Source organism: Onychostoma macrolepis, chromosome 24 (genome assembly GCF_012432095.1).
Source record: "Onychostoma macrolepis isolate SWU-2019 chromosome 24, ASM1243209v1, whole genome shotgun sequence".
NCBI lineage: Eukaryota > Metazoa > Chordata > Actinopteri > Cypriniformes > Cyprinidae > Onychostoma > Onychostoma macrolepis.
The window spans coordinates 11,115,254-11,137,803 of record NC_081178.1 but is presented as its reverse complement, the minus strand read 5'-3'; the positions used below and the strand labels follow the sequence as shown (position 1 = coordinate 11,137,803).

At 36.9% G+C, this 22,550-nt stretch overlaps 1 long non-coding RNA gene across 1 annotated transcript; it reads right to left on the bottom strand.

Annotated features, from left to right (window-relative positions):
- Positions 1 to 17,829: 17,829 nt before the first annotated feature.
- LOC131532862 (uncharacterized) lies at positions 17,830 to 20,515 on the bottom strand. The gene is made up of 3 exons (XR_009268973.1): positions 19,434 to 20,515; positions 18,832 to 18,940; positions 17,830 to 18,703 (listed from the first exon to the last, which is right to left on the bottom strand). It is a non-coding gene; the product is annotated as an uncharacterized LOC131532862 (long non-coding RNA).
- Positions 20,516 to 22,550: the final 2,035 nt, after the last annotated feature.

Below are 22,550 nucleotides of genomic sequence, written 5' to 3'. Positions count from 1 at the left end.
TGCTGAAAACTTAATGCGTTCATTGTAAATGTTGACTGTCGGAGAGAGGAAAACCAGGAGAGGAGAAGAAAACTGACACATGAAAAAACTGTCAGGATGGAAGGGAAACAGGGAACGATCAGAAAGGAATGAGATAATAAGCGCAAGTCTGGATGCTTTATAAATAGAACAAAGCAGGTGAAGTTTAGACACTTTAAATGATTACTGGCGTAATCACATCTGGAGTTTTGTTGCTGTTCTTTTGCAAGCCGATATCATTTCACATGTAATTTAAATGATTAACCACAGACGTCAATAGACGCCAAAAGAGGGCCGTGAATATCCCCTTGAGTTATACACTACATTTACAGTACATTGACAATTCAAGGCATTTATTAGACCTTGCAAACTATAGCAGGGTCTGCTTTGAAACTGTAACTTGTCAAGCTGCTCATGATTTAAAAAGTAGTTCAGCTGCAGTCAACCATTTGAATATAATTAGCTTGGCTATCTACTACTAATGAAATACATTTGCATATAATTAGAAATACACAAAACAATGAGGTTCACATTTGAGTTTAGTGTACATTGATCTCAGTATCACCAGAAAACAACATAATTTATATAACTGAATCAAAAACTTTTATTTTATAACACTTTAGTTTAGGGAGCAAATCTCACTATTAACCATAATTGCTCATTAGCATGCATATTACAAGCATACTGACTGTTTATTAGTACTTATAAAGCACATATTGATAAATTATTCTATGAGCATATTTTAGAACCCTTAATCTTATAACTAAACCTAATAACTACCTAAACTGTTAATAATAAGCAGCAAATGAGGAGTTTCTTGATGCAAAAGTTTATAGTTAGTGAGAATTGGTCCCCAAACTAAGTATTTTACTAAATATATGATTTAAAAAAAGAATACTGGAATAATTAGCATTTTAAAGCATGTGCGAATCATTTATTTTTTTGTACTGGTTTATTCAAAGGAACCATCTAAATGAACAGATTGGATGGGTCTGGATGAATTAGTGAATCACTTTTGAACAGGTTACATCTAAACAAAATGAATCAAATTTTTCAATTCAAACTAAAAATGCTAACTAAACAATTCAACAACTTGGGTGAGCATGTGGACCTCTAAAGATGAGCTTGCAATTTTGTCTAGATTTAAAACTAGCTCAGTTGTTTTCAAAACAAGTTTTCTAATGTGATACTGTTTTAAAATGTTTAGTTTGCAGCATTACTTCTACCTAAATGCTCCCCAACCAAACAAAGTGTAGATGGCTTGGTTTTGATGAGAACTGCTCGGATCAGCTTAGACTTAGCTTTTCACAACAGGTTACACAGTCAAAGAAGAGAAGGGAGCAACATGCTTCGATAAAAATGGGAGCACTTTAAATTCATAGACCCTGTGATATCCTCCCACCAACGACCATGAATGCGATTTAAGCACAGTCGTAATGAAAATGTCAGCATTTTGCTCGTTTTTTCCCACCACTGTTGACAAATAATACAAACATATCACCTGTTTCTCTAATGCAAAACCCCCCAACCCAATGCATCAAAGTGCCATTAAGATTTTCATATTGCTTGGATTATTTAAAGCATTTCACAAAACAGAACCGTTCACTCTGTACAACACTGTACCCGCACACACTGACAAACTGAACGTTCACAAACCTTAACCAAAGAAATTCTCAGTTCTCTCTCATTCTTTACCCTTCTATCTTGCTATCAATCCTCCCTGCTGGATTATGTTGACTGAATGGAATTTTCTGTCTCCCTCTCTCTCTCAGGCAGTGATATATGGCTGTAGGCAAGGGCTGAGATGAAGTGGAGAAAAGTAAATACTAATGCAATTATTCCAGCCAAAGTGTCTTATTGATATATAGGCTTCTCTAATCCTTTTTATATCAGTGCTTTCTATATTACAGAAACAGTTTGAATATAGTAATAAACATACAGGAGCATTTTAAATATCTCTGCTTCCACATTTATTCGCTATTTTAGAGAAGAAACTCTTAGAGAAGAAAATATTACATTTAATTATATCTCTTTTCTACTTTAGTCCACCAGTAAAAGGTAACACAAAAGGCCAGACAACAAAAGATTCAGTATACACACACATACAGTACACTGTAAAAAAATTACGGTAAAAAACCGGCAGCTGTGGTTGCAGGAATTCTACTGTAAAATATACGGTAGCAACGTTTTAGGTTTTACGGTTTTAACTTAAATTTACAGTTAAATACCATAATTTAATTAACTGATATAATGTTAAAATACCAACCTATTGAAGTACTGAAATCTGTTTTGTATCTTTGAAATACACTGATAACCACCAAATGCAGGTGGTGATGAGAAAGTCACACGATAAACCAAAGCCCATCACAAGCAGCTTTTAAATAATCACATATATAGAAGGTGCACAGTGTCATTCACACAAGCACTAAACACCATCATGGTGAGACTCATTAAACTGAAATATGCAATAAACATTAATTTAACAACATTAGATGTAACATACAACCCTAATAAACATAACTGATAAAAAAAAAACTAAGAAGAAACCTAGTTATTTCAAAGAAAAAACATCAAATTCAAACAAAATTTGAAATTTGAAAGTTTGAAACGCAGGGAATTCTGGGAACGTCAATTTACGGTTTTTCCCTGTAAATTTTACATTCTTTTTCATTTCCAAAAGCGGTATTTCACCGTAAATTTGTCTGAAAAGTATATTACAGTTTTTCACCGTATATATTAGGGGAACTTACCGTTAACCATTTAACAGGATTTTACCGTTAAAATCACGGTAATTTTTTACAGTGTATTTACATATACACATAACACACACACGCGCATTTAGGGTGTCTAATAAAATAAACGATTGGAAAATGAAAAGAAAATTAAATATCCCATATAATATTTATATATTTCTATTAGACTAACTCCTGACGTTCTCCTAAGAACATCATTTCACTGACTCTCAGAAAAAAAGTGCAAAAATCAAACCTTTAGGAGCACCACAGCTTGACACTTAAAGGGACATCTTTGTACCAACTTTCCCCCCCAAAAGATTCTTAGTAGTACCTTAAGATTATATTGCTACTCTATGGTACTAATATACACCTTTTAGGGGTAGATAAGGTACAAGTTGTCCCTGTAAGGGAACTGCCCCACTTGTAAGATGTTGTACCCCTAAAGGTACAATTTTCACACATTTTTTCCTGACAGTATATGAAAAGAGGACTTCATGAATATAAAAAATAGTTTCAGGTGTACTCACAGATATCAGTCCTGGAGCAGCTAATGTGAAACAGATTTCAGCTGGGTCTCATTTGAAGGACACAAATTCAGTCTGAAGAGAACTTACATCTCATGAAATCACCGATACACTAAAAACAACGAAAAACAGCCGAGTACAGTTTTAATAGTCAGTTCATAATTAGCAATCATAACATTGAACATTAGATGCTTTTAGAGACCGTCTTCAGGTCAAGCTCTGTTGTTTTCTTTAAGAACATGGCTATGAAGCAAATTAAATTAGATTGAATAAATGATGAACTGAAAGTAGGTCAAGGGCTCTTCAGTAAACAAAACTGTAACCGAGTTATGAAGGAAGCGACTGCAACCCTCTCATATTTTTATAATCTATACGACCATCTTTCCAAATACATTTAAGAGAGGCCCCTGAGAAGATCTGATCATAGGCAGGTCAAACACTGATGTTACATGTATGTGTTTATCTAAAGGAAAACAACGTGGATCCTTGATTAAGTGCTTGCTTCTTTTTAAAGAGGCCTCGTCGGTGTATCTGGTGAGAAAAACTCTACATGTAAGAGCAAAAAAAGTTCACTGATCCATAAAACTTCTCCTCTCCTTAGGTTGGCTCACTCTCTCTGTGTTTTGAGTGAAGGGAATGTAATCTTAATGAAATGACCCTTTAAAGTGAGCGTGTGCCCTTACCTGATAAGTTATTCCTGACTCGCTTTTAAGCTGCTGTCAAACAATTTCCCTTGAAACTCCGCTTTGTTTTTTGGGGGGGCTTTGAGTGAACTCCCACCGGAGGAGGAAAGGAGTGTGCTGACACTGTACGGGAGGTGCGGAGAGACATCACGCAGCTGACAGAGCTTTAATTGAAATGACAGATTATTTTAATGTGTAGGAAAGTCATTAAAACTCTGCACAGCATAGCAGCATCCATTATCCTTGCTGAAAATAGCTCAGCTTCTCAAACAGCTCGGTAAATATGCTAAACTTGTAAAATAAGACTGGATCAGGCTGCTTTGTCAGTCACTCTTGTATATCTCGAGAAATCAGCAGAGGGTGATGCTGAGAAATGCCCACATAACAGAAGAACTGATTCAAATGACGGTGGGAAGAGCTTCAGTGTTGACAACACTGCCATATGATGCTGTTTATGATTGTTTTATGCATAGGTATTAGAACTGTAGTTGATCAATATAGCGTTGCAATGGCTGATATAATGATATCTGACATCTGAGGACGCTGATATTATTAAAAAATCTTTAGGTGCATAAATGTATTATTCCTGTGACAATTTAACATCATTATTCTCTAAGAATATTTAAAATAAAAAATTACTGAAAATTATTGAACAAAATCAAAATTAATTAAACTTAAAATTAAAAACAAAAATAATTTTCAAAAATATTTTAAAATTTAAGTTTTCATTTTGTTGTATATATACGTGAGTGTATAAAATGGAAAATAATAAGTAGCACAAGTGTTTTAAACATTATATATATATATATATATATATATATATATATATATATATATATATACATAAATTCAGCTTTGCCATCACAGGAATAATACATTTTAAAATGTTTAAAAATAGACAACATTTATTTTAAATTGTAAAGATATTTCACAAGTTTCACATTTTACAGTTTTTATGGTTTGCATTTTTGATCAAATAAATGCAGCTTTGATTACTTCTTTGAAGAACATGGGGGAAAAAATTCAGCATTTTTGTTAACTATAATCAAACACACCAGATTATAAACTGATGCAATAATCTCGAAATGGTCAAATATCAATTGAATAATCGACCTGGCAAGAATCCCTTGTGGTAGACCAACATAAAACAACAGAACACTTTTATTTGCATTACAATTGTATTTGAGAGCTTTTTTGTGTGTGTGCAAAAGCACCTTGAAGGATGTCCAAATAATGTATCTAGAAATCTCTAAAGCCATAAACACACTGCACGATTGTCGGCCGTCCCAGACGAAAGATTGGCATCGTGAAACAATCGTGGCCAATCAGAAATCGCTGCGATTGCTTCACGATGCCAGTCTTTCTTCTGGGACAGCCAACAATCGTGCAGTGTGTTTCGGGCTTAAAACATGAGCTGACAGCTGATTTCCTTTAGTACGGTACTAATTGCAGCAGACATAAGTAAATCAAGGTTTTTTAAGTGCAATCGGAGACCGTTAGACAAGCAGCACCATAAAGCAGTTTGTGTTTCCAACCTGAGGACAAATGAATAGTAGATTAGAATTCAGCAGAAGCCCTAAACGCCAAAGCTCATTTAAATGATCTACTGGGAAACATTAAGCGTGATGACTGCAGTAACAATTGATCTAAACGAGCGAGGAAATGCATTTGATTTATTTCAGTTGTTACCTGTTACTGGCGCTGGGGCTCTAATTTTTGTTTAGTTGTTCCACACGCTCCTTACCGAGAGGTATGTATTTCTCAGGCGTGTTGATTTGTCTTTCATTATCGGGCCCCGAGACGTTAAAGGCGGCACGCTCTGAATTGACCCACCACACTAGCGTTTCACCCAGCGTCCTTCCACCCCGTGTTCTGATGGACATTCAGGGCTGATTTTTGATGGGGGAATTGCTTTCCCGACAGCATCTCAATCTCTCTCTTAATTTAGGATTCCTTAAACAATCCCGCGGTGCAGGCCGGTGAATTATAGACACGCGGCGGCTGCGGCTGCATTTTGATCAACTGATAGGAAATTCCATTTTCTGCTGCGCAGTGTCTCTAAGCACTCCACGCGGCTGCTTAAGACTATAAGCACCAGTGAGGGACTCACAATTTGGAGCTTATTTTCCTCGACTCCCATTGTCATTCAGCAGAGGTAAATATTTAAAGAGGGTATTGAGCAGAGCACGGCGTACTCTGGGACATGGCAGCAATGTATATGGAGGAGAGCGTTTTATTAAGAGCAATGGCAGTCATATTAAAGTAAAGAATGTCTGACATGGGCAGGAAATTGCCAGTATATGACACAATTCCTCAATATACGGCAGTCAGCTGTACTGTAATTTTCCAGGACAGATGACAGAGGCAGAAAAATCCATCTAAAACAGCTGATTATAGTCTGCGAGCAAATTCGGCTTGATAATTATGCCGACCGCGAGAATTTTGACAAGGCTCGGGATATTTTCATTCCGATTTCCAAATTTGCGAATATTTGCGTTGTATAATCAAGAGAACTAATGCTATTTAAGGCAGCCATTTTCACCTTTAAGAGCTTTTGCTATTCAGCCTCTAGTCGTAGGTCTATTTACCTGTCTGCAACGTGTAATCAAGCAGGCACTGACATTAGCAACGGCCTTAATGTAAGTTAAAAGCTGATCGGTCTCAGTTCACACAGGCGCATGTTAGTCTTTACTTCAAACTGTGGTCGATGCACTTGCCCTGTTTATGTAGTGTTCTCAAAGCAGCAGGCCAATAAAAACAAACTGTATCCTGTTCACTCGCCCGGGTTTTGCTGCTATTGGCATAATTCTTATCTTGGTGCAATCATTTCTTGCATTCTCTTCCTATTTTCCGATTCATCTCTTCCTGTCCCTGCTGTTCCCTTCCTCTGGGTTTTGACTGGAGCTATTTTACAGGTTTTCAAATCAATTTTATTCCAATAGGTCATTTTCTGCCAATGGTGTGCAACCAGCACAAGCATCACAGATCCCAAGTACTCAAATTGTTTACAAAGACCAGTCTTTAAAAAATAAAATGCAATTTTAATAATCTATTTTTTATTGGTTTCAAACTTCTAAAAACCAAATGAGTCCCTACTGATTCTGAAAGGGTTTTGCGCCACATATGGTTCATCTAATACACACAATCCTGTTTAATTGAATGTAATTTAATATTTTTCCACATTAAGGATTCAATTAAGCAAAGTCATATTCTGATAAAGAATGCATAATTGAAATATTACAGTTTTTAAAATACAAATTAACAGCCCTGCATGTTCACCAGATTCCCAGTGTCTTCTTACGCCATTAGAGATAAAAAAGTAGCAGGAAATAATGTATTTAATTAATATTCAAGCTGAGATAAACACATCCACGAGGCTTAAATCACCAGAGCTGTAATGATCATTTCAGTTCATAGTCTGAAGCAAAATGGGATATAATTACAAACACTCATGATCCACTCTCATTCCCACAATGCAACACACTTAACACGCGTCACAGTTTCAGACAACGGCTGTTCAACCTATCTTGATGTAAATGATCACAGATGATTTACATCTATAAAACACTAAATGTAATAACATATTTTGTTTCATGAATAAACAATGTGGATTTGAACGGGAACAGTGAACTATTATAGTGAATAGCTGTAATATGTCAGCGAGAGGTTGAGGCTGTGATTGAGAATGATTTTAATGGTGACTATTATCCCTCTTCACATGCAATAATATGAGAGCTGTCATACCTTTTATCAAGATACTCTGGTGAACAAACAACATTTCTCATATTTAATCTATTTACAGTAATGCGCTTTTTATCAGGATGTTGAATGTTTACCATTTCTTATGACCAAATCAATATGGAGGGTAATAAAGAAAATGAAATGCGTTTAATCTGAGATATGGAATGCGTTTAATTCAAATGCAAAAATTGCTGTCCATCTGCACTGAATTCATGCAGAGCTCTTTGTGCTGGAGTTTTCCCCTGTATTTATATGCCAATAGAGGGCAGCAGATGAGAGAGAGAGAGAGAGAGAGAGAGAGAGCGAGAGAGAGATGACAGACAATGACAGCTGAGAAACGTGTACTTCACGTTTGGGTTTTGACATGAACACTCCATTGTTACAGTAAGATAATACATCCCAACATGCAAATCCCTTTGCATTAACCAGCAATAAAAATGTCAGATTAGGATATTTTGTAGCATATTCAGGATCCACTCCCCCTGCTCTCAAGTCAGTACATCAGCACACCTAAGCCTGTGTTTAACTGATGCTATAAACTGAAGACACACTTTTTTTTTTCTATCAATCAAATACAAAATTAAATAATTAATCAATAAAATGAATCACAATTCGTCATTCAAGCCTCCAAATGAAGATAATTCAAAATAAAATAAAAATTGTTTGTCATTTTCGACAAATAATGAGAAAAGACGAGCAAAATAGGGGGCAAAAAATAAGAGGCAAAAAAACAAGGGGCAAAAAAATGACCCAGGACGGTGAAGTTATTATCAATAATTAATCTCACTGATTTTAAACACTAAGTTGACAGTCCTATGTTGAACCAAATGCAGATAATAAACATCCACACTAGAAATGAACAACAGAGCCTCTCAGTGAACTGAAAATTCGGAGGGTGTAACATTATCAAACACAATTCTGCTCTCTTTGATCAAATTCCAAAATGGACGCCTCTTTCCCAGCACCCCGAACACGCTGTGACGGAGGCCATTTGTTAAAATGAAGTGAAACGTCCAAATCGAGATAATGACACGAGACAGACGGGCAGCGAGGAAGCTGTCTGAGAACATTATGGATTCAACCCCCACCCAATGGTGTGCTCTTCCTAGAAAAATGATAAAAACAAACAGGAAATTACTTGGTGCGAGTATTTTGACTGAAGAACGCACTTGTGCTGTCTGTACAATGACAATGTGATGGTTCCACTCTATTTTCGAGAGCAAAAGTAACCAGTTGTCACTCCTGCCTGAATCCCGGCGATCTGTCAGAAACCCCAAAGTATAGCTGCAAGTCTTTTTCCACCCCACTTCCATAATTTCCATAATTTCATGCATATTTTATACCAATGCATTACATCTTTTAGTATTGGTCACATTTCATTTGAGGCCTTTGTAATAATGTGGAATTTGTTTTAATGAATTATTCCGTTGCTACACAACCAGAGAGGCATTTCAAGTGCTAAGTGTTAAGCAAATGCTACATCTAAGAGTTATTCTGAGGAAAAAAGTGAGCATGCACATGATGTTCTTTATTAAAAATTCAATATTACATGCATGTGTTGCCATTATCATAATTACTATTTCATAAAGTGCCGTAATTAAGTCTTACAGGCAGACGGACTATGAGTATACGCTTTACCCCCTGCCCCGCTAACTCTACCTGTCCCACTTTAGGTGTTGAAAGCTGACCTGCAGTGATGCACACACACATACGGCACGAACAAAAGCACCACCTTAGCTTATATTAGAACAGCTTGCTCTAATCCCCAATGGAAAATGATTCCTACCGAGCCAATTAAAATTAGCAGAAACACTGGGCGCATCCTCTTGAAATCTGACAGTTGCACTGGGCTTGGGGAAGAAAAAAGAAGGCAAAATACTAGAAAATGATGTTAAAAGTCATAGAAGCCTGAGGCTAACAAACTTTTCATTGCCCCCCTCTCTTCTTTTGGCACTTATCGTTCAAACTCCAAGACTTTGCCCATCTAAATAGCAAACGATCTTTCCTGGCATGCTCGCGTTTGCGCTTAACGCGGCCCATGTGAAAGATGAGGGGAAGATGAGGGGGGGACAATTGCAGCGTCTGTGGTCAGGCGCCCTGCCAGCGCAAACCGCTATTCCCCCCGTTCGACTGGCAGCACAAGTGCACCTTATTCAGAACCTACATATCCCCGGCTATTACAGCCTGGAACCCTGCCAAGCCAAACTTCTCAAGCATGCCAGAATCTAATGCCCTTTTTGATATGTGGCGGAAAAACCACTGAGGGCTTCTGCAGGGTCCACTAAATTCTTATCATTCGCTCTTCTTCGCACCCCACCCGCGTACATTCATATGGAGATGTCTATACTGCTGCTATCATGAACCTTAAACATGCAGGAAGCATACATTATCAAAAACAGGCTGGAAATGGAGGGAGAAGATAGAGAAGTAGGTTGGCTTGATGAAATGGAAATGGATGAGGGACCTGATTGGCCCTCAGATAACTTCTGTCCGCTCCAGATGGAGTTCTCAGTTAGGCCCTGTCATCTCGGTCTTGTTTTGATGGAGCTGTCTAAATGAACTCATTTATTTTTTCACCTGAATGCTCTAGTCGCCACTACAACTGGAAGACATGTGCTGAGGGAGGGGGGGTCACAGTCAATTTGACTGCAATCCGCTCTAATAGCCTACATAGATGAACTTAGCCATCCTAAAAGATGGGAGCTTCTGTACGCACACCGGGGAAAATCTGTTTGATATTCGGTTAGACCGAGCGCAGAGGGCCCGAGTGTTAGCTATCATCTCCTGTGAGCATCTGATAGAGAGATCGAAGAGATGAGATGGTTATCGGACTGTTTTCTCGCCTAGGAAGCAAGGGAGAGCGAGATTATCCTAGATACGGTCTTAAACGGTGATGCAACCAAACAGCGAATTCATTTGCTTAATGCCAAATTACATTTACTTAAAGTAATACATGCATAATGAGGCCATGTATAAATAATGCAAACATATAGAGATGGCTGATAGGTTAAAGGACTTTCTCTGACGACAAACATGAATTAATATACAGTTTTTGCTTAAACTGGCAGTACAGAGCGCAGAAAAGTAAAGGGATTTGTGGACATGGTTAGTTTCTTTTCATAATCTGCCTATTAGCACTAAACTGTGAAATTCACAAACCCATGACAGGGCCACTGTTACTGGCAAACTCACAGGCCTGTGGTTCGACTTCCCTAGAGAACGCTCTCTCTCACTGTCTCTCTCCTGTCTTATAAATCCATTTGAACGTCCCCAGCCGCATTACAATGATAGAGCGGGAGAGTACACGCCGATATTGCGTTAATAGGTGTGAAATTTTTATTGCCGGAGCAAGAGACGCCTTTATTGGTGCAAACTTTCAAAGATACATGTTTGATTTTAATTCTACACACTGTCATTCTGGATTGCGCAGCTTGTCATTTAATGGAGTGGGGATGCCTGGGCCTGTAATTGCATTTGCAAATACATGGCACTTTGCCAGCACAACTTTGGTGAATTTACTAGCCTAATTTGGCCTGAGTTTCATCTCTTTGTGCTATTCTTAAATAGACTTGTAGAGAAGATGTGAGATAGAAAGTGACAGGTAAAAAAAAAATATGTTTTTGGATCTGACACTGCCCAATTAGCTAAATTTACTGAAGGGATGACAATCAATAAATAAAACTAAATTAAAAATAAAATAATTTCCCACATTACTCTAGTGGTTTAAATATATAAACAAACTAATAAAATCTTCAGAATGTACAAGAAAAAAAAATTGTATCAAAATTTCTTGAGAAACTCTCTAAGGGGTTTATATTTTTTTTGAAAGAAATTAATACTTTTCAGCAAAAACACATTAAATTGATCAAAAGTGACAGTGACATTTACCCTATTTATTTATTTTAACTAAATGCTTTCTGTTCAACAAATATATCATTGACATATTTATCATTGATGAAATGTTTTTGAACATCAAAACAACGTATAAGAATGATTTCTCATGTGGGATCATGTGAAAATGAAGATGAGTAATGGCTGAGGAAAATCAACTTTGCCATCATAATATATAAATAATAAATTACATTTAATAAATATTTCACAATATGACTATTTTACAGTATTTTTGATCAAATAAATGCAGCCCTGGTGAGCAAAAGAGACTTTCAAAAACATTACAAAAAAACTAACCGACCCCAAACTTTTGAACGGTAATGTATACATTATATAAATATAAATCACAAACCGTGACTTAAAGCAATCTTGAGATAAACGTCTGAAAAGAGTGCAGTATATGCTTCTTAGTGGTGCTATAAACAGTCAGTTTTAGCAATCATAATCAAAAAACTATATTATTGAGGTCAAATGGCCCGTACATTAAGCTTTTGGTGCTGTTTTAAATACATTCCAGATTCGGTGTGGCTGAGTGATGCTGCTGTTATTGTGAGCCTGTCAGATGGTATTTTAGCATTTTGCTTAGATATGTCATCCTCCATTACGGATCAGCTTGATTCACTGCGTATGCACACAAGCTCCCTCACTGTTGTCAAATTCTGACACCACACACATCAGCTTGCCATTGGGAGCTTCTGACCTCATGTGACACCTTCATTTTGTCATTCTCTGGAAGAGATTACACTGGCGTTGATTTTTATACTATATATGCTAATGACTGAACAATGAACACCCAGTGGCACCCAATGGCTTCATATGTAACACCCACTATACAGCAAAGGTTGAGGGGAGGCATTATAAAGTGGATCTGTGCTGTTTCTTACCTCAAATGGAGCTTGTGACATGCTTAAATACTCACGTATTGTCCATATTTTCTGAGCCAAAGCTTTGGCACTCCTGAGTTTAGCTTCTGGACCGAAGTCCTTTCCTGATCCCGTTCCCCACTCGGCTCTCAGCTCAACTGCTTCCTGTCTCTCTTTAAACGGTCCTGTCCAGTAAAGACACATACTGATGCAAATATATATATAAAAGTTTGGGGTTGGTAAGATTTTTGAAAGAACTCTCTTATGCTCTCCATAAGGGCCCAATTTTTTTAAAAATAAAAAATGCAGTAAAATAAAAAATGTAAAAGATATATATATAAAATGTAATTTACTCCTGTAATAGCAAAGCCGAATTTAAGCAGCCATTCAGCCTTCAGCGTCACATGATCCTTCAGATGTCATTCTAATATGGTAATTTAGTGGCCCAGACACATTTATTATTATACTTAATATTGGAAACAGTTGTGCTGCTTAATATTTTTGTGAAAACTGCAATACATTTTCCCCAAGATTTTTTAATGGATAGAAAGTTCAAAAGAACAGCATTTATTTGAAATATAAATATTTTGTCACATTATACTATAAATGTCTTTACTGTCACTTTTGATCAATTCAATGTATCCTTGCTGGAAAAAACAATTAATTTCTCTCCAAAAAAACAAACAAAAAAAAAACATTTGGATGATAGTGTATATTTATTAGTGACAGTGCTATAAATATTGCATGCTGTGCTTTGGCATTAAGACATTTAAAATCCCAGTAAAAGCCATTATTTTTGTGTGTGTGGGGGTGGGCATTGTAGTCTGTATGTTTAAAAATTGTAATGCTAAATATGGTGCTTATGGTTGAAAGAGCCAATCACCTTTTTCACAGAGGCATCAATATGGTGGCTATAATAATGGAAGTCCAGCCTTAAAAAGTTAAGAGAGCATTGTCTGTTTATGTTGAATTTAGCCAAAAAAAAAGAAAAAGAAAACACAATTCATGAATCCATTATTATCAGATTGTATTCCTGAACTAAAATATGCTATTAGAACACATTTGTCTATTCATTTCTCTTGACTAGATAGAATCGGCACTGTATGACTTGAATTCGGTTTTTAAAATCTGTACTTTTGCACATCCCAGCCACACATGCATGAATATGTCCCCACAGTTCCCCTCCTTTAGCAAAGCAATTAGACTACAGTCAGCGCATGGACTCAAGGCTAGATTAATTTCTCCACACTGATAACAAAACACCCCTGTCCTAAGATGTCATTAGCTAAAAAATTGAATTATATGATTTTTCTAATATGGAGAATGAAGTGCTCACTGATCTTCATTCGTCAGGTTCCATCTCCAATGAGTGGGCTCGGGGGAGATTTCCTCATTCAGTGGGAATCTTTCAAGGTTGAATAAAAGAAATGGTGGTGGGTCCCTGAGAGAGGGAAGTGATCATCATTTTCACCTTCAACTTCTCTTTGATGTGGCAGAGTCAATTTTTAATCAGCTACCATCGGGCCTGGCTTCATTTCTCCTTACAAAGTCCTATTACTCCCCACTTTCTGGGAGGAGGTGATAAGGACAATGCTCTCCTCTCTCCCTCCGTAGAGCCTCACGTATGATGAGTCCCTTTGGAGAGGCTTGATAAAAAAGAGAGGACTGAGCTAGGAAGGATAAAGGTCACCTCTCTTTCAGGATTAACCCTTTGCGTTCCACTCCGGGTAACAGGGGCGAAGAGGATCTTGTAGGAGCCTGGGGAATTCAGGGGTTAAAATGCTCTCAATGGGCCACACCTAAGAGCGGAGTCTGTTTTTTCCTTAAATGTAGATTCTGATTTCCAGACATCATTTAAATGAGCTTGATCTTGACACGTGATCACACAGAGCGTTTGGGATCAACTGCGTGAGGGAAGGTGAAAAGAGCCCACCTATCCCCTGCCCCCAAAGGGCAACCATGACCTAGGCAGGGTCGTGAAGTGGTTTTACATTTCTCCCCTGCCTCTCTTCACTAATCAGAACTAGTTAGGCTTCCACATGCATGATTCGTTGTCTGGAAATGAGCGCAGACCATGACCCTGCATACAAGTTCACATTCAGATACCATAAAGCTGCAGTTGGTAATCAGCACAGAGTGGCCCAATCTAAGCTCAGCATGGCCCAGACAGACATCTCTCAACCCTCATTTACAGTCCAATCAGGTGCATATGCCCTGCATCTGTCTGCCTTTTCTTCTTTCAATCTTAAAAAGCCAATTTAATGAGTGCTGCTCAAGTTCTACTTGCCAATACCTATAATGTTCCTTTAACAGATAAGTTTATTTTTAACATCTATTATCATTTCCTAGTGATTTAACAAACTAAATTGCATTCAATGAAAGCATTATGCACTTAAAGGGTTAGTTCACCCCGAAATGAAAATTCTGTCATTAATTACTCACCCTCATGTCGTTCCAGACCCATAAGACCTTCGTTCATCTTCAGAACACAAATTAAGATATTTTTTATGAAATCGGAGAGCTATCGGACCCTCCATAGACAGCAACACAACTGAAATGTTCCCAGGTCAAGAAACATAGTAAATACAAACGGTAAAACAGTCCATGTGACATCAGTGGCTTAACTTCAGTTTTGCGACACTACAAGAATACTTTTTTTGCACAAAGAAAACAAAAGTAGTGTTGCAAAACTGAAGTTGAGCCACTGATGTCACATGGACTGTTTTACCGATGTATTTACTACATTTCTGGACCTGGGAACATTTCAGTTGTGTTGCTGTCTATGGAGGGTCCGATAGCTCTCCGATTTCATCAAACATATCTTAATTTGTGTTCCGAAGATGAACGAAGGTCTTAAGGGTCTGGAACGACATGACGGTGAGTAATTAATGACAGAATTTTAATTTTGGGGTGAACTAACCCTTTAAATACAGTAACAAGATCAGGGTAGTGGCATATTGCCACCAGTAGTTTGACTAGTTGAAACGCTCTCAAATTAGAAATACAGTAATATTTAAATGCACGTATCTGCTAAAAGTGAATTTTGCCATCAAAACTGCAATTTTCATTTCATGGGAACTTTTAATAGTCCTAAAAGTTAGCGCAAACATAAAACATTGTCATTAACTGAAATAAAAATAAAAACTAACATATCTAAAAAAATAAAATAAAATGAAATAATTAATGAATTTTAGATGCATAGTACTATGTATATTAGGGATGGTAAGATTCAATCGGTGCATCTGCATAAAAGTTAACGATGCGATGGATCGATTTAAAAAAAAAAAGTGTGTCGGATACAAGTTGGAATTTGTATCGTGATGCATTGTTTCTAACATATTTGCATTGGTAAAAACTGGTTTATTTATATATAATTATTAGTAGATGTGCTATACTTTTATTATTTAGAAAGCGACCAATATTTTATCGCATCATATTGCATTAAATCACATTTTTAATTTTTAATTATTAATATTAATTTAAGTTCATGAATGTAAGTATATAAGTATATAATATACGTATGAACTTAAATCGCATTGTGTTGTATCAAATCGAAATTGGATCGCACTGCATCGTAATCTGGGTGAATCATATCACATCGGTAGCTGCTTTATATATTTTTAATGTATCGTTATCGTTGGCTATGCATCGAGATGCGTATTGCATCGGCCTCAGTTATGAAGATGCACATCCTTAGTGCATATATATAAAAACTGAAACCTTTACACCACATATATTAAACATGAAAATGCCTCTACGTAGCAATAAATCTATGCTAGGAAGTGTAAACATTTTGAAATGCTGTTTTTAAATGCATTTTTAAATTATACCCTTCAGTGTGTTAACTTTGGCAGCCCTAACAAAAACTATAATAAAAACCACAACTGAAATTGAAAATAGAAAACAATTATAAAAACAAACAAACTAAAATTAACAATGTTGAGTGAAAACTAAAATTAAAAGCTAATGAATAAATAAATAACCCTACAATAAACCTATTTTGAGTTTGACATCACAATATTCAAAAAATAGCCAGTCCATTGGATGGACAGACAGACAGAGATAAAGTGAAAAAAGAGAAAAAATAAAATTGTGAGTGTTCTTGAATGCAACACGGAGCTATGGTCTGTCATGATAAATTCTTACTCCTTTACGACTGTGGAAATTTCCTCACACAAACACACAGCTGGTTGGATGATTCTCCTGAATGTCTGTCATTGGTAAGAGACCATTCGGTTACTTTTCTGAAACAGAGCAGAAATTTAGGGACAAACTGGTGTGCCCATCGTCCATATGCCTCGTCTTAACGTCATTTGAAACAGCCGAGTTCAAGGTGAGAAAATGAACACATGTGTAATGCATTTGCGTGCGTGTATGGCATGAAGGGCCCGGAGTTATTTTCATTTCCAATGCTGAAATAAAATAATGCACCATAATCTCATGGGTAATTGTCAACATCCCTGGCTGGAGAGGGCTCCCACAGTTTGCGTCGAGAGGAAAAAAAAGCTAATTTTGGGAGGGACGAAAGTACTGCATGGCAATATTTTCACGGTACCATCATTTTCCAGAGGACCACACGCACTACGACCACATCTTCATTAACTCAAATTATAGCAGGAAGTCAGGGAGGAGACGATACTGGTCTCATTTTTTTCTTTTAATAAAAAGCGCTCGCTATGTTGAAAATAAGAACTTATGTTCAAGAGGGGTTTTTTGAGGCGGGAAGGGGGCAAAATTAATCCCTCTTCTAGGCTAAAATGAGTTAAAAACACATCAAAAGCCAGCTTAACCTTAGAAACCCTCATCGGGTTTTAAACAACAACAAATGATGATTCCACACCATTGTTTCCAAGAGACTCTTTCTTCCCGGTACTTTTGGCTTTGGCTTGGAATCTTAAAAGCCTGTGGTTTTATTTTTAATGACTATGCCATGGATGTGAGGCTAAGATGTGTGTGCATGCATTAAAAAGGAGTATTTTTAACTGTGACATTGCAAATGACTAATACCACTAACAAGCCATGTCTTCCCTCATTAAAATGTATAATCCTTGGGTTAAGAAAAAAAAATCAGTTGGTTAATGTTGCTTCGCCTCTTGCGGATGAGAGTGAATGCCACACTAAGAGTCCTGCATCTCCAAACAGTCCCTCATTAACACAGTGAAACGGCTTCTTTTCTTAACAGAAGGGCCATTTCAAAGAGCAGTCTTAAAGGTCTATTTGTTTAGCCAACAGAGCCTGGTCCTTTTCAGTTTTTTCGTCTATTATTTATTCCATGGCATTCACCAACATTCAAGACACATTTCTACTTAAGGGTATCTATATGCGCGTTTGTGTGAGTGACAGTAAAAAAGAGAAAAAGATGGATTGTGGAGTACAGGAGTTCATTGGATGATCAAACAGAAAAGCAATCAGCTGTTTTCATGAGATGTAGAAACGTATAAATCACAAGCATCGGCATGTTTGATTTTTATGCCTGCAGTAAATACAGCAAGGATTTTAAATAACAACAAGCTGTTCATTTTTAGTGGTGTTTACTATGGCAAACATCGTTACTGTTGCACCTTCTTAGAGTTACGGACTTGAAGAAACCTCTAACTGTAAACTTCCTAGCATTATGGCAGAGTGTTTCTGAAGGAAACTTTACAATATTAAATTTGTTTTAACATCTCACACATTGTTAAAAGAATACAGCATACCAAGGGCAACATGTTCATAATATAACATTATTTTGTATAAACAAAGACACAAAAGTCTTGTCAAGTAATACACACTTCTCATTGAGCTCATGCCATAATTGTAAATGATTATATCCATGGTAATCAACCGCTGTCGTCTTCATCAAAGGAAAAGGTGTTCTTAGCAAACAAAAAGAAATTGGCCAGCCATGGTGGTAACAAACTGGCCCAAAATAACAATGTATTATTAACATGCACAGAGCAGGCAAAGGGTGAATCATCCCTTTGCTTATTTATGAGGAGAATCACTAGACACAGATGAGAGCTCATTTTCTCAGTAAAATATATGGCCTCAGACCCGGGCTGCAGTGCACACATGCGAAAATATACACCTTACCTACTTAACTACCAAAACTTAAACATGAACAAAACAATCCGTGGCACGTGTGTACATATTTTACAACTTCTGGTGAAAACTACAGACATAAAATTCAATCAACAATCATTTTTTCTTCTTCTGATGTTACACTTGGATGTACATCACAATTAACTGCTCCCACTATCTTGAAAAACCTGGATATATGAAGTAGCCTGATTAATGTGAAAAATGAATGAAATCTTCTAATTTAATTTGAATTTTTATTTTTTATTTTTTTATTTTGTCAAGCTCTAAAATATTTTAACAGGTAGAAATTGTGTACCTTGCTATTTGAATCCCATCCAAATCTGCCAAGTCTGCGTTTTTCCTCACACAGCCTCTGTTAAAATTCCAAAGCAAATTACCTACTGTTTTTCGGCAAACTCTCACCCCTGTAATAAAAATGGATGTCTGAATTGGTACAGTACATAAAAATAACACACATTGAGTGATATAAGAATTGTAACTCATTTGTTAAGAAAACTAATCTAATCTAATCCAAAAAGGGTTTTTAAAAATGCTTATCCATTAAAACAGTAACAACTGGAAAACTCTTGGGGCCTTTAAATATTGTTGTCATGAATGGCGGACCTTGGAGTCAAAGGGGTTGATAACCATTGCTTTAAGAGGCCATTTTTCTACTGTATAAATTGTCTCCACATCCTTTTTCTTTCTCTTTTCCTTCTCCCTTACCTTTCTTCCGAATTCCCTTTCCTTTTTCTACAGCTATAGCTATAGCTACAGCTATATTGAATCAATTTCTCCAGGCTGTGAATATTTAAAAGTTGTAAGGGTGCTCTTAAAGGTACAGTACAGGTTCTGAATCACTTGAGTCACTTCATAGACAGGTAACATCACACTCTGCATGTCAGAAAGCTTTCTCACAGGTGTGTCAACAGCTCATTTCTGGTTCCAGGAGACCGCGTTCAGTGATGAGGTGCAACGTTTCTCTCTCTTCTTCTACGTGGTGGCAGGTCAGAGCTGAGTGTAACTGGGGTGGGTGTGAAGGCTCATGGGAAAGGAGAATGAAGGGTGAGATCGAGCATTGTGCACTGCCTGCTGACAGCTGCCGTTCCAGCTGTGTTGTAGACTTCTCTCCTTCTCCAGCTTCCTGTTCTTCTGGTTCCTTCTGCTGCACAGCTGCACGGACACGCACCGGCTCCTCGTTACCTACACTGTTTATGGAATTATAACACATTTGGTCTAATTAAGCACACAGTGTGTGTTTATGCATGTCAGAATCCACTGAAGGGAACAAGGCGATATTTATACAAGCCTCGGACCGCCTGGAGCACAGTGGCTTGCCTATGAATATTTGGGGCACGTGTTGATCGTGTTCCACAAAATTGCACGGGCCACTTAATGAAAATTGCAACACTGTTGCTTCACTTCATCGGGTTGTTGATCAAACTCCGACGGAACTTGCCATTCATAGCTAGACAGAGCGCTCGGAGGGAGCAACGGCTCCAAACATGTCGGAGTAAACATGCATGACATTTAGGAGCCATTAATCGGCAGCCATTATGCCACAGGAACATTTCTCACGGCTGGTTTCACGCATAAGGCTTTGAAAATGCAAATGGGATATATAATCTGTTTTCTTGGTCGTGTTTTGTTTGGTAGGAATGCATAGACATGATATAATGGTGCAATTTTCACATGAAAATGACCAATTTAAGAGATTAGAGCTGTTAATTTACAGCCCATTTTCTAGCGTGAACCATGAAACTAAACAAATAATAGCCTCCAAACGTGATTAGACAATCACTTCATAGAAAACACTGACACGTCTTTGATATGGAATTCTGAGTGGTAATAAACCATCCTGGTAGAACAAGTTATAATGCAAACATGTGACAACAATCCAGAGCAGTGCCACTGAATTCAAGATTCAGACTGAGTCTGTGTACTAAATAAATGAATTTGAAATAATACTTATAATACTATTTTTTTAGCTTGAATGCTAATTAAAGGAATGTTCTGGGTTTGATACAAATTAAGCTATTGACAGCATTTATAGTGTCATAATGTCACTTACTAAAATTTTGCTTTTAAAATTTGACAAATTAAAATCAGGCACTAAACACTAAGACTGGTATCAAATAGTGTGATAGAATTTGATTTGATGAAAATACACTATAAAGAGTAATATGTGATTATTTGATAAATAGACAATTCAAAAGACAACATTTATTCATTTATTTGAAATATAATTTCTTGCTTTTCTTTACTGTTACACTCTTAAAAATAAAGGTGCTTCAAAAGGTTCTTCAAGCGATGCCAAAGAAGAACCATTCTTGGTTCCACAAGGAACCATTCAGTCAAATGGTTCCTTACCTTTTTATAATCTGAAGAACCTTCTTTCACTATAAAGAACCTTTTGTGAAACAGAAAGGTTCTTCAGATGTTAAAGGTTCTTTATGGAACCATTTAGACAAAAAGGTTCTTCTATGGCATCGTGAAGCACCTTCATTTTTAAGCGTGTAATTTTGACCAATTTAACGCACTCCTGTTGTATGAAACACACACACACACACACACACACACATACATATACATATATATATATATATATATATATATAGCGTATATATAATTAATATTCTTACTAACCCCAAACTTTTAAATGGTAGTCTATATCCAATATTTAAACTTTGGTGTCATAAAATCATAACACTGTCCAATCTGAGTTCTGCATGAATAAAAACTACAATGAATTCATGTGCTTCAACAAAAACGTTGCTGAAATGTGCAAAAATATATTTAAAAAAATATAAACATTGGCAGCAGCAGCAACAACATAAATTTTAATAAATTAAATGTCTTTGGTAGCTGACCTTGCACAATGCTGTCATTTGAGCTTATGCTGATTCTGGAACCTGGCATTAACATCTAAAAAACACAACCAAAATGAAAATGCAAATAGACAAATGGTTTATATGATGCATTTAGATGAAACCCAAATGCAGTCAGACCCCTTTCTAACCTAAGTCCGTAAAACGGGGGGGTTTCAAACCAGACTCTTCCAATTTTCTTATTTAATAAATGATTTTTTTAGGCATGCTTATAGCTATAGATACAGGAGACAGATGCATAAAGACATAATGAGACATATGCACTCCTCTTCTAATCAAAGATCTGAGACAATAATCTGTTGGTACTGCAGGTGCATTATTCTCACACTGCGATTATACCCATCGAATTATGGCCTCTCATCACAAACTTCATTTGCACTCCAGAGGTTATCCATCTAATCAAATGGCCTGGGAATGCTGTGATTACAAGCCTATCTAACAGTAATCAATAGAGCGGCCACCAGTGAATGGTTGATGGTTTGTGAAGTATAATCATACGCAGGTCTCATCTGCATAACTCCTCTCAGTCTGGACCAGGTTTGATCAGCTCATACTTTTTATGACATGCTAAACAACTGATTATACTCAACGCTTTCTCCCACAAGGCATGTTAATTAATTACCCCATGACCCCTCTTATGTAATTTCTAATTAACTTTGCATTCAAGAGTTCAAGTGAATGTTTCTCAGCTTCGCTTAATTATACAACAGCTAATGACATTCTCAAATATTAACCCAGGTCTATAAAGAGGCACAGGTCTTTCCCCTGACTAACTAACCTTGTTAGGTGTCATTTTCCACATCAAGGTGGAAATAAGCAATGAGAGGAGACAGACTGGCCTCGTGTACCACAGGGAACGTCTCACATCTGTATGACACCAGCCACTCACAAAGAAACAGGCTAAAACTAATTTCTTTGTTAAGTAGAGAAAAAAAAAATCAAGGTGACATCCAATTACTTGTGAATTTTTGACAGCCTGTGTTCAATTAAAAGTTGCCAGTTAACAAGATATATATTTGTATGAACTTTGGTTCGCAGGAAGCTTTCCAGCGCCAGTGCTGTCATTGAATATACACTATAATTTAATTCCAGGCCTAATCACTGAAGTATAAACAAGGAAAAAAACACTGATGGATCTTAGGCAGTC